Source organism: Corvus kubaryi, unplaced genomic scaffold, assembly GCF_017639235.1.
Source record: "Corvus kubaryi isolate FWS band 111438036 unplaced genomic scaffold, C.kubaryi_AGA036_p1.0 split3-73, whole genome shotgun sequence".
Classification (NCBI taxonomy): domain Eukaryota; kingdom Metazoa; phylum Chordata; class Aves; order Passeriformes; family Corvidae; genus Corvus; species Corvus kubaryi.
The window spans coordinates 7,279,018-7,294,663 of record NW_024582091.1 but is presented as its reverse complement, the minus strand read 5'-3'; the positions used below and the strand labels follow the sequence as shown (position 1 = coordinate 7,294,663).

At 37.5% G+C, this 15,646-nt stretch overlaps 1 protein-coding gene across 1 annotated transcript in view; it reads left to right on the top strand.

Annotated features, from left to right (window-relative positions):
* EYS (eyes shut homolog) overlaps positions 1-15,646 on the top strand; it is an 854,603-nt gene that overhangs the window by 561,630 nt on the left and 277,327 nt on the right. The gene's annotated exons all lie outside the window — the stretch shown is intronic.

Sequence of the window (15,646 nt, the reverse complement as noted above, 5' to 3'; positions counted from 1 at the left end):
TTTAATCAGTAATTCCCTGAATTATATAAGGAAACAAAAGGATATTCATTATTTAGTAAACTGAATTTTTAGATAGGTATTTTTACAGTTGTTTTGATTATTTGAAGCACAGTATATCTGATTATACATTTTTTTAGACTAAGTAAGAGGTTTAAGCCCCTAAAGCCATGTTATTTTTTTCTTTTTGCTTTTCTAGGCATAATGCAACTGATATAAATGACCATTGCTTTTCACAGACTTCATTTGCAAATATATCTCCTCTTCTTGATTCTTACAAATATTTTCTCAGCCCCCATACAAAAATGATGCATTCTTTTTATGGCATAGATTTTCTTAGTGTTAAAAGATTACCTAAATTCCATTCTTCTCTGTATAGGTGATACAGTTGTAGTCAAAATCCTCTTACAATACACAAGTCCTCTGAGGTTTTTAGCCAGGTGACAGCCTTATTCACTAGGCTATAGTGAGATGTCTTGCACGTCTCCCTCCTTTTCTCTGTCCCATGGGATTTTGCATTCACCTCTGCAGAATGGCATTATTGAGACGTGTATGATCCATGACATGTCTAAGGAGGATGAGAGCTGCAGGTTAAACTTCTCCAGGCAGAGGGGTTTTGTAATACGTATGTCTCTACCTTCCTTGTAAATGTGTGCAAATTGTTGTCATGTATTCAATATGCCTGCTACATAGAAGAGGAGAAAATGCTTTTAATTCCTTCAGAGGGCTTAGCACTGTGCTCCTTATGGATGGAAAAGCCTGCTCTGTACTTTAAATAAGGGAGACGATTTTAAGTCCTTAGAAAAAGCTCAATGTGCTGATTAATTTAGTGCTGTGTTAACACATTTCCTGTAGAGTGGGAAGCTGATCTTCATTAGACCTTTGCAACAGTCAATTTATATACATCAGGCCATATTTGGTTCTGTCCTTAGAAAGTTGATAAGATTTGAAACTATACTGAAGGAAAAGTTTCATAATGAACCTCATGAAAACATAAGCCACAAAGTTTTCTTCAGGAGAATGTACATTTTATTACTAGTGATTGGTGATATTGAGATTTTACTTTCATGTAAAGCCTTAAATTTGAACATTTGAAAGACATAAGATGAATTTTTGATGTTTTGGTTCACATAGCATCAAATAATTAAAAAGTATTAAATTGAAAAATAATAATTTAGGAGTGGGCTATAAAAGACACAAGCTCTTCTTTATAATTGTGGGAGAGTATTTCTGACTTTTTTCTGGATTTTTTTAAAATTATTTCTCCAATATTTATTTATAAGATTAAAGAAATTCACTTCATAGTCAATATTAGCTAGCTTGAAATTTTAAGTTAACCAAATTGACTATAAATTTCCTATCCTATAAAGAGAAAGAAACAGAGGACCTTTATAAACCAATTAATGAAGACACAATGTGTGGCATCACCAGTTAGAATCAATATTTCTCTAACACTGTGTACTAGTTTGAAAACAAACCAGTGGGAGGCACCAAGTCAGAATAACAATTTAATGGAAGTTAAAGAAAAGGAAAAAAAAGTAAAAGAAAACACTGATTCAAACTGACAGAGTCAAAATACAACCTGAGTCCCTGTTAGGCAGGGTGGTGGTAGCAGTCTGGTAGAATGGTGGCTGCAGTCCTCTGAAGCAGTGATCCTGCAGTAAAAGAGTCTGCTCTTCCTCAGACAGTCCAATGGTGGCTGTGTAGCTCCTGTCCCCTGGAAATCCAGCGGAGAAGGGTTGTCTCTGGTGTTCAGTCTCAGATTATATCCAGGATGGAATGCTTGGTTCCTCCCTCTGGGTGGAGCATCTCACAATGGGGTAATGAGTCATGAGGCCAAGTGTTAATTAGGCTCATTAAGAGAAGATAGTCTGGAGGGAGTTATCTCTGAGTCGTGTGGCAGGACAATGATGGGCCATTAACAGAGAGATAGTCTGGGGGGAGGAGGCAAGGAAACACTGCCCCAGCTGATTTCAACAGCTCATGAGGATGGTGATAGAATACACTGCAACCCAGGACACACTGTAATGACCATCCTAAGTAATACAAGCATTGCATACCACCATACAATAGATTCCGCTCTAAATTTCTGTGTGCTGAGCTAATATCAATTTTCAGGACAAAGCTTTTGTATTCCAGGGTCTTTCTGGTTTTCATTAATATCTGTTTCCCTCCAAAGTGTGCACAGCTCATGCTCCTGTCATTATAAAATATACTGCAACTATTTTGTTACTTTTAGCATATTAAAGATTGAAAACAATAAGTCTTAAATACTATAGTACTTCTCTTTAATCAAGCAGTTTTCACATGAATATTTTTGGTGAAAATCATATCTATCATGCAAATAGCTGTAAGATTCAGCTATTCTTAGTTTTTATATTTTCTATGTCTGAAATTACTTGTTTCAGTCATTTGCATTTATTGCGCCTAACATTTCTAATTAATCAAACTAGGATTTGGAAGAGAATTTTAAACGTAGTTGAGTGAATGAAATGTCATTGCACCCAAAATTACAACAAACATTTTTCCCAAATTTTATTTGGTGTAAATTAGGGTTTTTCTTATTGTTATCTATATCTGCTGACAATTCCCATCTAACTTTCAAAAGAAGTGAATATAATGTGCTCTAGCTCCCAATTAATGCATTTTTGCAGATTTGGGTTTTTTTCAAAACAGAATTCAGTGTTTGCCAAGAATTTCTCAGTGACTGTTGCTATGTGGTATTTAAGCATAAGTCAGTATTTTTGGTTTGATGCTCCTGAGTAATCTTTACTTGGAGGCATTGGGGACAATATGTTTTTTCTTAAATTGTTTTTATATAGGCCATGTAAACCATGGGCTTATCAGAGGTGAATTTTAAATTTCTGAGAAAGTTAACAAATACATTTAGATGGAAGTACTTGGCATATTGCCAAATTACACAGAAGACTAAATAACAGAAAAGCAACAGCTAAGAATTCTGCAAAGGTTTGTCTGTGAAATTAGACTATTTCCAGCTTCTATACAAATTGTAATTTTGTACCTCGGTCCTTCCTCAAATATTTCTGTCTTGATTGTTTACATTTCATGGATATTGGAGATGTCTAAAGCAAGTTAGTTGGTGTTTTACATTCGCCTTGTTTACAAAGATTTTATTTGTTAGAAGATAAATATAGAGTCTGTTTTTAGTGCTATGCACAAGGTGTAAAAAATACATTGGGTTTACTCCTACTTTATATAAATTTCAACAATATAAACAATCATCATCTGAAAATTATATAAAAGTTATGAAAAATACATTTTAAACAGCAATTTTTCTGTAACCAGCTTATTGTTATCTAATTTTTATCTTTAAAGGATGAAGGCATATTAGGAAATACTTGACCTGAAATTACAGACATATGGTCCTTTCAATCTCACAACAGTAAGGAGACCTTCCTAAAGCAGACTGCAGTTTTAGTGATATTGCTGTTGCATGCACAGAGATTTATAAAACTAAACGAAACATCCTGCTCTCTGCTAGGGCAAGCCACTTTCTATATAGAGACATGTCATTCCCCAACTGACCAAGATAAGATAGTGATCTAGAATCTTTTCAGTAATGGCAACTTTGCGCTTTTCTTTCTGTTCTTAGAAAGATTTCTTGGTCTAGATCCATACTAGAACAGAGGAAGAGAATGACTCTGATTAACAAGAACATCACCAGAGTGTTGCTGTAGCTCTGGAAAAAGGCAGCACAAAATCTAAGCAAAAGAACAGGTGTTTTTTTATATTTTAAATTAATTTGTGTTTTATAATGAAATATGTGTGGGAAAACTTGATGGAGAAGTTGATGTTGCATCCCCTAGGTAGAATATTCAGCAGAAATTAATGGTGTACATCACAACAGTAGCTATGACTGTAGATGTCTAATATGTGAAGATAGACTGTTTATATAAAGAAGACATTTCGCTTATGGTAAGAGCTGAAATATGAAACAAAGCAGAGGCTATGAGCGTGATTAAGGGGCTGGGGCATGTCTCTTATGAGTAAATGCTGAGGAAGTTGGGCCTGTTCTGCCTCGAGAAGAGATGACTGAGAATGGACCTCAGTAAAGTCTAAGAGAATCTGAAGGGAGGGTGTCAGGAGTTTTCCACGCTCTTCTCAGTGGTGCAAAGCAATAGAAGAAGAGGCAATGGGCAGAAACTGTATGCGCAGGAAGTTCCACCTGAATATGAGGAAGAACTTCTTTCCCCATCACTGGAGATATTCAAAAACCATCTGGACACAATCTGGTGCTATGTGCTCTAGGATAACACTGCTTGAGAGTGGACATGGCACCAGATGACCCACTGTGGTCTCTTCCAACCAGGCCCATCCTGTGATTCTGTGAAAGCTTTGGGTTATTTTTCTATTATGGACCTAAAAGTAATCATATTCACTGCAAAATAGGAATTGAGGTTTCTTTTCATTTTTACCTTAGAGATAAACAGTACCAAGTGTAGGCACTGTCTTTAATAATCTTCTTAATTCCATCTTGATTCTAAGATGCAGCAGTTGCACTTAAAGTAAGTAATTCCAGACTAAGTAGAATTAACTATAAATTTTAGTATGGCAGTTTCTATTCTGGCTATTACTTTATGACATTTCTGAATTAAATCTGAATAAGATATCTGAATCCATCCATCTGAACAATAGTACTAGGCAGATTATTTGGAAAATTTAAGGACCCTTTGCAGACAAAGATCCTTTTAAATACTAGGCCTTTCATTAACGTCTTAGAATTTCTAGAGATTCCTTTGGTTTCCTCTTCATTGTGGAAGAGCCAAAACCACACCATGAGTGCTAGAAGAGCTACTGCTGTTTTGTATGTGTGACATGAAATTTAAATCTGCCCCTACTTGCCTCATCTTACTTCAGTGCAATTATAAGCATAAAGCTGGCAAGGACTTCTGCATATTGAATTAGTTCTTCTGTTGTTGCAGATAGTCAGATAGTGTAAACACTTTGAATGCACTTCTGCCTGAGTTCTGATCACGCACAATCCTGCCTTTTTTTCCTCACAATTTCAGAAATGCCATCCATATTACTCTTTATTCTGAAGCTCTTAACAATTACATTCCACTCATCTTAGTGACTGATTCTATTACTATTCATTCCTGAGTTCTCCTCTCTGCTCTCTTTCACTTACTGTCTAGGATCCTTTGCTGCGCTTTCTTCATTGTTACTTGCTTATCTGAACTGCAGTATATTCCTAGTTTGTCAACTCACGTACACACAGCCAGGAGGGGAGCCTGTTATCATCTACCACCATTTTCTTTGCTCCATATGTATCTTTGAATGTATTCTAAATTTGATCAGTGTTTCCAGCTTTTGATGTTGTCATCTTTATTTTTGAATGCACAGGAAAACTTCATATATAGTATATGCCTTCTCAACATAGTTGAATATTATGTATTTTGCATGGCTTCTTCAGAAGCAAAAAGTCTTGTTCTTGTCACCTTAATTGTCTGTGTCATCTTGATAACAGACACCTTGACCTATTTGCTTTTTTTTTCCATCACAGATAAAGGTGTATGGGTAACTTACTTGTTTTGCAGCCCTGATTGCTATCTACGCAGCATTTTTAAGTCATTTAGCTTTCAGCCATATCCCCTCAGTTAGGTTTGCAGTTAGTTTTCTGTTTAACTTGATCTTAGAATCAAAAGTGGGGATCTTTGAACAAATTCTTGTTTAGAAAGCCCCTATCTCAACAAGAGTGTAGTTACTTCAGAGTCCAAACTGCATTTAGCTAAAGACACTAGTCAAGCACTATACAAACACATGTATTTGCTCTGAAGCACAAGAAGTTACTCATTTTTCATTATCACCAACAAATTCCATACATGTAGTTATTTTGGAAGATGTCCCGTGTCTGCGCACTTTAATTTTCTCTTCATGGTTCATGCAGAATCTGTGCTATAGAAAATTTGTGTGAAGGCCTGCTTTTGCACAGTAACTTCTTCTACACAGGGGAAATTATTCCACAGTGCTTACATTAGGACTCCAAATGTAAAGTTGAATTTTTCAGCATATAAATTACTTCAAATGCATACCTTGAAATAAATTACCTAAGCAGCACTGTCATTCTAAATCTTCCCCATCCTTTGAACTGTCAGTTCCCATATTAAAAGGATACCAAATAACAATTTTGTATTTCTATGTTGCAAGGGACTAAAGCACATACAAAACAGGGGGGAAAGCAGCCAGTGTTATATATTTATAATTTATGAACCATTTATTTTAAAGTTTTGAGTTTAGGTTCTCTCTACAAGGTTATGTGTCATAAATGATAACTACTAAATTTTCTGATCCTGTTTTTAATCAAAGCTTTTTTGTGTGATCTTGAAAACATTCACTGATTTTTATGCATCGGAATGTCCGTTTGGTGTGTTATTAATGATTCACTCCTTATTTGTATTCTTTAGTATTCATGGCAACATTAGTTCCCATAGGTCTCATACACATTAGCAGATCCTAGACCACTGGGATTCAGAAAGTGAAAGGGACATGTCATATGCATCTATCTTTTGTCTTCTTTATTGGACATCATTGAAGAATACCGCGAATGGTTCGTGTTTTTAACATCCGCTGAATGTTTTTTTGTTGATGCTTTGTGTGCATGCAGGTCTTCATTAGAACAAGTTAAGTAAGAAAAAAGTGCATTCTTATTAGAATAAGGATGCATTGGAAAATGCACAAGAAAAGAATGCATTAGAAGCGTGCAGGCTTCCAATACATTATTTAAGATGAAGGAAGCAGGAATAATGCTCACCATACTCTTAATTGAGGCTTTAATATTTCTTTCATAAGACAGCTGCATATTTGCACTATTTGCAGGAAAGGAAAGCAGAGGGATACAGAAATACTGAACACAGTAGTATAGGTAAGATATTAGTCAGAAGAGTCGCCAGAAGGAGCAAATGAAGTATGATTTCAGAGTACCATGGCTTTGCTGTCAGGGTCATTAGTGTCATCCCAATTTGTGAAAGACAGCTTGATATGGTACTACTGTTAATACTATTCATGTCTGAAGGTACAACTTCAGTTGGGAATGTTTTTAGGCTTCAGGTGTCTGAGATGAAGACAGATTCAGCAGCTGATATTAGCCTGTCAATTTGCCACCACCCCGAGAGATGTCATACACAGCTGTGACCAAAACAATGCATACTGAAGACAGAAACATGCACTCGACTGCTTTAACTGCAACTCACTGGGCAATTATGAGCTTATGCAAAGTCACAGCTGTGGTAAATACAGCATACTTACTTATAAATGCAGAACAGATAAAACTTAGCTGTCAATTTAGTGAGGCATGTGCACAATTAACAGGTAAAAGTAATTACCATAAATTATGAGGAACAAGCATAACTAGTGCACAAGGCTTACATTGCCATCTTGCTACAGCATTTCATCAGTGACTGACAGAGGTGGTTTTCATGGTAAGAATTACTTGAATCTAAGGCCTTCACAAGAAGTTCTATAACAACCTTCAATAGGAAGAAGCACACTCCTGAAATACTTGTCAGCAAGTCACCTGAATTTCACTTCTCCCATAGCTGCATGATCTTAAGCAAATTCAAGCTGAATTGCTAAAGCAAAATGTTGGATCTCTGAATATTTGGTTCTGGAACAAGAAAAAATTATTCAGAGAGTTCCATTATACTTCTGCTAGATACCATGCACAGAATAAACAACATTATCGTACGTGTCACTTTAAAGCAATACCTATGGTTGGATAGTCCATGCACCTTCCTAATGGTGATTTTTTGACTGCAATAGAAAAACAGAATATCATGAAACAAATTACAAAAACTCCATCTCTTCTACATGTGGATTTGGCCAGATAGAAATATTGTCTTTTTCTGGATGTCACAATGGGGTTTTTTGTTTGTTTTCTAGTCAGAAAATAATCTTGCTTATATTATTGACTTGGTATTGGGGGTAAAGGATAATTACTGACGTGTTTTTTCTCGTATTTTAGGCTTAAAAAATTCTGCTTTAGGTGCGCAAATCTTGCAATACATTGCAAGATCTTGATTATCTTGCTATTCAAATCTATATTTTCTATTCTGAATAATGGGAAGATAACTTCCTTTGGAATAGCCTGTAGTACTATAAAGGATATTTTAATTAAGTTCATGTTATGAACACTTCTTGCTTTGACCATCAATATTGTTGTAATCTTTAAAATAGTCATTATTTGCTGAAAATAGTTCAGTTCTGTTTGTTCAAAGTCTAGTTGTAAGAGACTGAAAAAAACCATATTGGTTTATGAGTAAAGGACAAAAAACTTGGTTTATTTGGATAGAACTGCTTTTCTCCCAGTGGTGTCTCTAATGCATTTTAGCCATGGGGGTTATCAACATGCAAGCAGTGGCACTGGGCTTGGTGCTGCCTGTGTGCCAGGTGCCAGCACTTTGTAGAAAGGGCAGCAGGGGAGAAAGATTTTAGCAAGGCTTGTGAAGTTCTGCTGAGAGCAAGCCAAATTATCCCCAAGGTAAGAGCTGTTCCTTATTTCTGCTCTAATACTACTTGATCCTCCCTGTGTCTCTTATAGGACATTTAAAAAGGAAAAAAATACAGTGTTTCACTGAAGCAGAACCACACACTGCTGATGTTTGTCTTGATTTATATATATATTTATGTTTCATGCCTTCAGTGAGAGAATCTCTTCTATTCACTTCTGACTGCCATGAACATAATACCTATTTCCATTATCCGTATGTTGATGAGCTAGCCCACATGATGGAAAATCCCTTCTGGGACTGGCAGGCAGTAGTCACACAAGTATCAGTTAATCTCACTAAGCTATTACTGCAATTAATAGACATAGGCAGTAGATTTGAATTTAAAATCTACATTTCAGCAGGAAACAGAATCCTGCTTTAGAAACTATTAATAGTTTTCTGTCCATAATAAAACAATTTCCTGCACTAATTGCATTCCAGGTGCCTCCTATAATTTAAATGGATTATTGCTAGAAGACTCTGCCCCCTTTTTCCTTGAGTTCAAGGAGGATATTTTCAGTTCTTTGCAATCAGCATTTTTATTTTAAAAAAATCTGAAAAAATCATTGTGTAAGAAAATATTATCTGTATAGTTTTCTTGTTGTTTCCAACTGTAACTCTTGAACAGAATGAGGGGAAAACAGAAAATTAATAGAAAATGCAGCCTCCTGTCCCCTTCATGGAGTGAGTAGGGAAGGTGAGTATAGACCTCACTACCAACAGCATTGCAGACTGGCTGTTGGACATGTAGGAGTTAAGAATCAAAACTTGGATCAACAGACATGACTGAAGCATGTGTGAGGAAAGGTAAGACACAAGAATTTCAGGAAAATAGAAGGAGATTCCTGGGATTTAGGGTTTGATGGTCCATACCTTTAAGGCACCTGAATTCTATGTATGTGTTTGTGCATGTGTATATGTGTATCTTTAGGCTAGAAGTGAAGATATTGTGAAATAATAGGAGCTCTAAAACAGTCATGTTTTCCTTTCAGAAGAATTTCACAGTCTACTCAAATCTGTGGCTCTGTGTAAGCATGAAAAAGTAACAGTAAAGAGCATTTATTCATAAGTGTTGTTTTTCTTTGCTTGAAAGCTACTTGTGGGCTGCACTGGCAACAGTTCTGGATGTTAACCACATTTTATTGTTGTCTAACACGCCACATTAGAGAACAGTTCAACTTTGAGAGAAAAACATAACTATAATTCCCTGCTAGTCATGCAGCACAGACTTCTGTGACAGCATAAAACATGGGTTCACTGTAACTGTGGGTTTGTTATGCGGAACCAAAGGTGAAGCACATCTCAGTAAAATAGCTTTGCAACTGTAAATAGAAATAATGGTTGGAGAACATTGTTCTGCTCTGCCTTTAAGGTGTTTCAGCTGAAAAGACTAAATGAAATGTATGGAATTAAATGAGACTCATTTGAAAATAAGTTAAAGCCTTTTAAATGGTGGTTACAAATATTAAGTGGATTATTGTGTTTAAGGGAGTAAAGAATAAAACTCATGGATTATGTTGCTGTGGCTGTTCTTCAGGACTTGCTGGTAAGAGTGACCTTATTTGAGAATGCAAAAGAGAGCGATTAACATGACGTATTAAATAAGAAACTTTAAAGAAATTAGATTTTTTGAGAGAAAACAAATGTAAGGAGAATGAAAGCTGAGGTACTTTCAGTACATTGAGAGTGAAAAAAAAAAAAAACCCCAATCCTACCTCCTGAAACAGAAGTTTCTAAAAGTGGTAACGAAAACCATCATATGACTAATATCACCCTTTAACCCCGCTTTTATATTTGGCGAAATTTCAAAAAAATTAAAAATAGGGAGATGAATTCTTTGTAGTTAGGATACCAAGATACCTGTTTCAGTTTAACAATATTTTCTCTTTTCCCTCTGTTATTAATGTCTACAAAGAGCCTGACTGGAGGTTCAATAAACTCCTTATAAGACTTTCCCCCTTGATGGCACAGCTGAGGGCCCCACATGCCTTCCTCCAACACCTAGAACTCTGCAGTCACTCTTAGTGCTTTGGGCTAACCCTTGCAGTGTTGTTGATAACCACAGGGAAGAGTAACAAGGGTTAACCACCTGTGAGTTGGGCAAGCCTGCTGGTCCCTGTGTAGAATCCCAGATCCTGGCCCTGACAGACAGCCAAGCTGGCAGACAAGCCTCTGAGGACATCAGGTTGGATTGGTGTAAGGCCCCAGAGCTCGCTCAATGAATCTCTTAAAAGGATTTAAGATGATTTTTTGCAACTTGAGTTAGGTGCAAGGGAGAAACACTGACAAGATATTCTCAGGAGGGCCAACAAATAAAAACTTTACTGGTAAACTTCAGAAAACCTGGGAACTTTGGTGAAAGTTTAGAGCAACATTAAATCAACATAAAGCATTTCACAAAGCATTATTTTAGCAAACTCTAAGCTCATTCCACTTAGCAAACCAACCCATCTGACTTTAAGTTACTCAAACTTTGAGAAGAAGGAATTGGAAGAAAGAGAGAAGAGATATAGAGAAGAACAAATATAGCCACCACTCCTGGTTCCACTTGTGTTCACCTGAAAGAAAGTCCACAAGGAGGTAAGGTCAATACCTGTGTGTACCTCGTGCTCTGTCTTATGCACCCATTAGCTTTTCTGGACCCTCCCCCCAGGTGAGACTTCTGGTCACTTGGCCACTCAGGACCTGGGTTAGAGGCTCCACGGTCACAGTGTGGAGCATTGCCTCCCATATGCCAGGGCTTGATACAGGCTGGGATACAGGCCCTGGGGGTGTGGGGTGTGTGGAGCAGGACATCACCTCTCCAGGGCAAGACTTGGCTCGTTCCTTTCCCCATACAAGTGCCTGAAGTGTTTCAAGCCAACAATCTCCTCCAGTCTCCCACAAGTAATGTATTGGTGACTCCATATCTCGCAGAAGGGAGTCTTCAGTAATGGTGTCACTTCTCTTTAGCCCCTTCTGCAGATACTAGGTCTGGGCTGAGCTGGCTCCTGAAGAATCTTATTTGCCTTCAGCAATGTCCTGAGCAGCTGCATGTCTACTGGTCAATCACAAGTTTCCAGCCTCTCCTGTCTCAACAGCCCGCCCACCCCTACCTGTGGGAACATGGCCTCTGGCCATTCCTACTCCCTTTCTCTGTCCGGCTCAGCTTCTTCTCCACACGTGTTTGTGCAAAATTTTCCATGATGGTGGCAGCTCCCTTGTCTGTCCCGACAACTTCCTCACCAGACAACACAGAGGTGCTGCCAGAGCACATAGAGAGACCTCACCACAAGCAGCAGAGAGGGGGGGAGGGAACTGTGGAGCACAGAGCAGCTGATGGCGTGGCCACTGGAGGGGCAGGACACTGGGTCCTGCCAGCCAGGATCACAGCAGGTGGTAGCAGGGCTGGATGCCCAGTGTGATGGGCCATGAGCATACCCTGGCTGAGGAAACCATGGCAGTTTTTCCCCTGGAAGCTGACAGGCTGTCCCAGGGGAAGCACTGCTCCTTGCATGCTGTTTGTGTAAGGCTGTGCCATGGGCAGCTGTTGGAAGTCAGCTGTTGGGCTCAAGGGGTCTTTAGACAGCCCTGTGAAACAGTCCTTGCTCTGACTTTCTTGTTTTGCTTCTCTAATTTTTTTGTCTTTTGACATTATCCAGTTTTAAACAAACATAAGTGGTTTTTATGACCACAGTCTTGCACTGTTAAGAAATGTGTTCCTTCTTAATAAAAATACATACAAATTTCAAATAGCAAATTCATTGTTCTGATTTTTCATGACAGGTCCTTTCCATAGGCAACAATGACTTATCTTTGAATGTTGTAAGATAGTTCTAATTTAAAAAAAATAACAAAAGATGTGAAATATATGTCCATGAAAAGGGGAACACCAATAGCTTTAACAGGATGAATTTGTTCCAAGGTGTAACATAACAAAAAAGAATAGCAGAAGAAAGAAGGAGAGCATTATTATAGTCCTCTTTGTGTCTGAGTCCATGCAAACTACAGGGGGTGCATTAGACATAGAAATATATGGAGACAAAACCATCAGGAGCACATGCTCCTGAACATATTAAACGTTTTTATTATCTATCTGCCTTTAAAAACCAAGACTCAATTGTGCAGCTCTCAAAAAATTTTACACTTTCAGGCCTCCATTTTGAAGCTGATGCAGCTGATACCTGTTGGAATAGAGAAAATCAGTAGGGAGTGGCAAAAGTTAATGAAGATTGCCTATCAGCTGGGTTGCAGACCTGCCTGTGTATCTGCTTACCATTACAGCTGAATCTCAAACCTTTTAACATTCTGACATTAATATGAAGTCTAGTAAACACCAAAACATGGAGAGCTGTATGTACAGCAAGCTAAAGCTGAGAGGATTTTATAGGCCAAAGGGCTTGCCTGTTTCTTAGGAAATCAGTTGTTAGGCATTCTTAGAGAAAGATAAGATACAGTTTCAATTTTTCCTTTTTTTTTTTGTTCTAAAGGCTTGGATGATGAGTACTTTCCTTTAGGACACAAAGCAATCTAGGAAGCCAACTCTAGAGGTCAAATGAGAAAACTGCCTCCAAGTGCAATAGAAGGATTATAAACAAAGCTTATGTTCTATAAAATGAGATTGTGTACTGTTACAAACAATGTGAGAATCTTAATAGGTAAAACCACAGCAGTGGTTTATGTTAATAGCTGTTGTGGGAAGGTAGATAGCCTATTTGTTATTCAAGTAGAATGTTTTTATGGGTTTTACAGAAACCTGGAGCCTGATAGATATTCTTCAGTGCTTTCTCTCATTAACTCTTTCCATATTTGTGGACACAAGACAATTGCAGCAATTTTACTGCAGATGATTTGTTTAAAAAGTTTTCTGTTTAGCAGCACAATTGTATTTCCCAGATGAACCCAAACTGGACTCAAATCCATGGACTAGTGGAGTGTATTTTCTTGCAAGGCATCATCACTTGTTGCCATTTGAAGATAAAAAGAAATGAATGTCAGTCAGAATAAAGTAACAAGTTTTGTCTGCAGTGCTCTGTGTGCTTGCTACAATTACATACAGAGAGCTAAAGGTAGATGCCACTAGCTTGTGGTCTTCCTTGAATTTTAGTAGATAATTCAGTCTGACCTCAATTACCAGAGTTAAAGTTTCAGGAATCATGAATAAACTGCTCCTGCACCTACCTTTTTTTTCTCCTCATGATTACAGATTTTACTCTTCTGTGAGATCCAGAGTCTCAGATGCCTTATGTTAGCAAAGCTCTGAAGAACTGACATAGTTTTGACCTGTTCTCTCATGTCAACTTTATTATATGCTGAACAACATGGGAAAGAAAAACAACCCAACAATAAAAACAATCCACCTCCAAAATATTGGGAAGGTAGCAGAAGGATTTAGGACTGCAGGAAGGGGATATGCTGTGCAACTTTGCCGTCTTTTAGCCAGGCTGATCTCCTAAGTGGATCAAGAAAAAGAGATGGTTAGATATCAGTATTTCAGGAGTGTGGGGATGACTGATTGGTTCCTTGGGATAAGCAAAACCTATTCAGGAGAAATTCAGGGCAAACAGGATGAGAGAAAGATTTAGAGCTCAGTGACTAGCTCAGGAAGGAAAACAAACAAGGGTTAGGGATTGGCAATAGTTCACTAAAGCCTTTTCTTAGAGAAATTGTCCTGTCTATAAAATGTAAAAAACTTTCTGTGCAAATTTTTTAAATTAAATTTTCTGAAATTTACACCTACAGACTTATAGTTCAAAACAGAACTTTTAATAATTAGATATATTTAAAATTGTAAAATCTCTTTTATTGCAGTACTGGTTATTGATTGGTATTGCTTGGAATTTTTGGTCTATTTTACTGTGTGCTGTATGTATGCATATGTTGCTGGTTCTTATATAGTAGTAAAAATTTCTTAAGATCTGTGTTTGAGATTTGACCACGGTGACTCTTTGTAAATAGGTTTATGCAAAGTTATGAAAGGATAAAATTCAGCATACTCTTACACTGATGTACAAAAGTTCAACATCAATAATTTTTGTTTTATCCCAGTATCATTTCTTGTTGGGGTCCCTCTCCCCTGCCATGGAGCCCTGGGAGAGGGGCCCTGGGGAGGAGACACGGGGTTTCCCTGCCCCTGGTCAGCCTTGTTTCCCATTGGTTGGTTTGGGTTCCCTGGTGGGTCCAAGGACCCTGGGGTCCCGTGACTGCGGAGTTCCTGAGCTGAGCCCCGGCCATGCGGCTGGAGAAATAAACATCTCTGAAACATCTACCACGAATCTGTCCATATATACTTCGCTTTCCACGGGACTCCTGGTTGGAAATATACTTGTTACAGTAATCCCCGCTGTAACAATTTTTGTTCAGAATTTAAGCATATATAGTGAGGTATTTGCTATTGGAGTTGTTGTCACAACAGATTAAAATTTTACCCATTTTGGAAAATAAAAAGAGAATAAATAATAAATAAAAATCTGTGACCTTCAGAGATACTCTAAACCCCTGTAGGGAGGATTCAGTGAAATTTGATCAAAGTGAAATGGAATAATTCACTTATGTGTTGTGTATTGTGTCCAGGTTCATATTGTTGCACCAACATTTTTCACAAGGTGGGTGAATTGTTAATATTTCTTTACATTTTTATCAGTCTCATGAAGCTGATCAAACAGATAATTATATGCTGTGAGATGAAAGCATATACCTGCTTCTACAAAAATCAAAATACTTAACTCCTCATGTTACATGTATGGAAGACGATCCACATTTTTAAGTCCTTATGAGCAGATAAATGTAGTGCTCTCAGTTTAAATACTGGCAAGTGAAAAAACCAAAATGCAAGAGTGCAGTTGTGTATTAATAGGTACCCATGTGCATGTTGAATACTCTTCCCTTGTAAAAACACAATAAGGGAAAGAGAAAGAAAAGGATGGGAAGGGAAAGAAAAAGAAGGAAAAAAAAAAACAGGAAGGAAAGGCAGCAAAAAATGGAGAAGAGAGAAAAGAGAGGGAATAAGAAACAAAGAAAGGAAAAGAAAGGAAGAAAATGGAAAGAAAGAAAATAGGAAAAAAGAAAAGGAGAAAATATAAATTAGAGGAGAGGAGAGGAGAGGAGAGGAGAAATGAGAGGAGAAAGGAGAGGAGAAAGGAGGGGAGAGGAGAAAGGAGAGG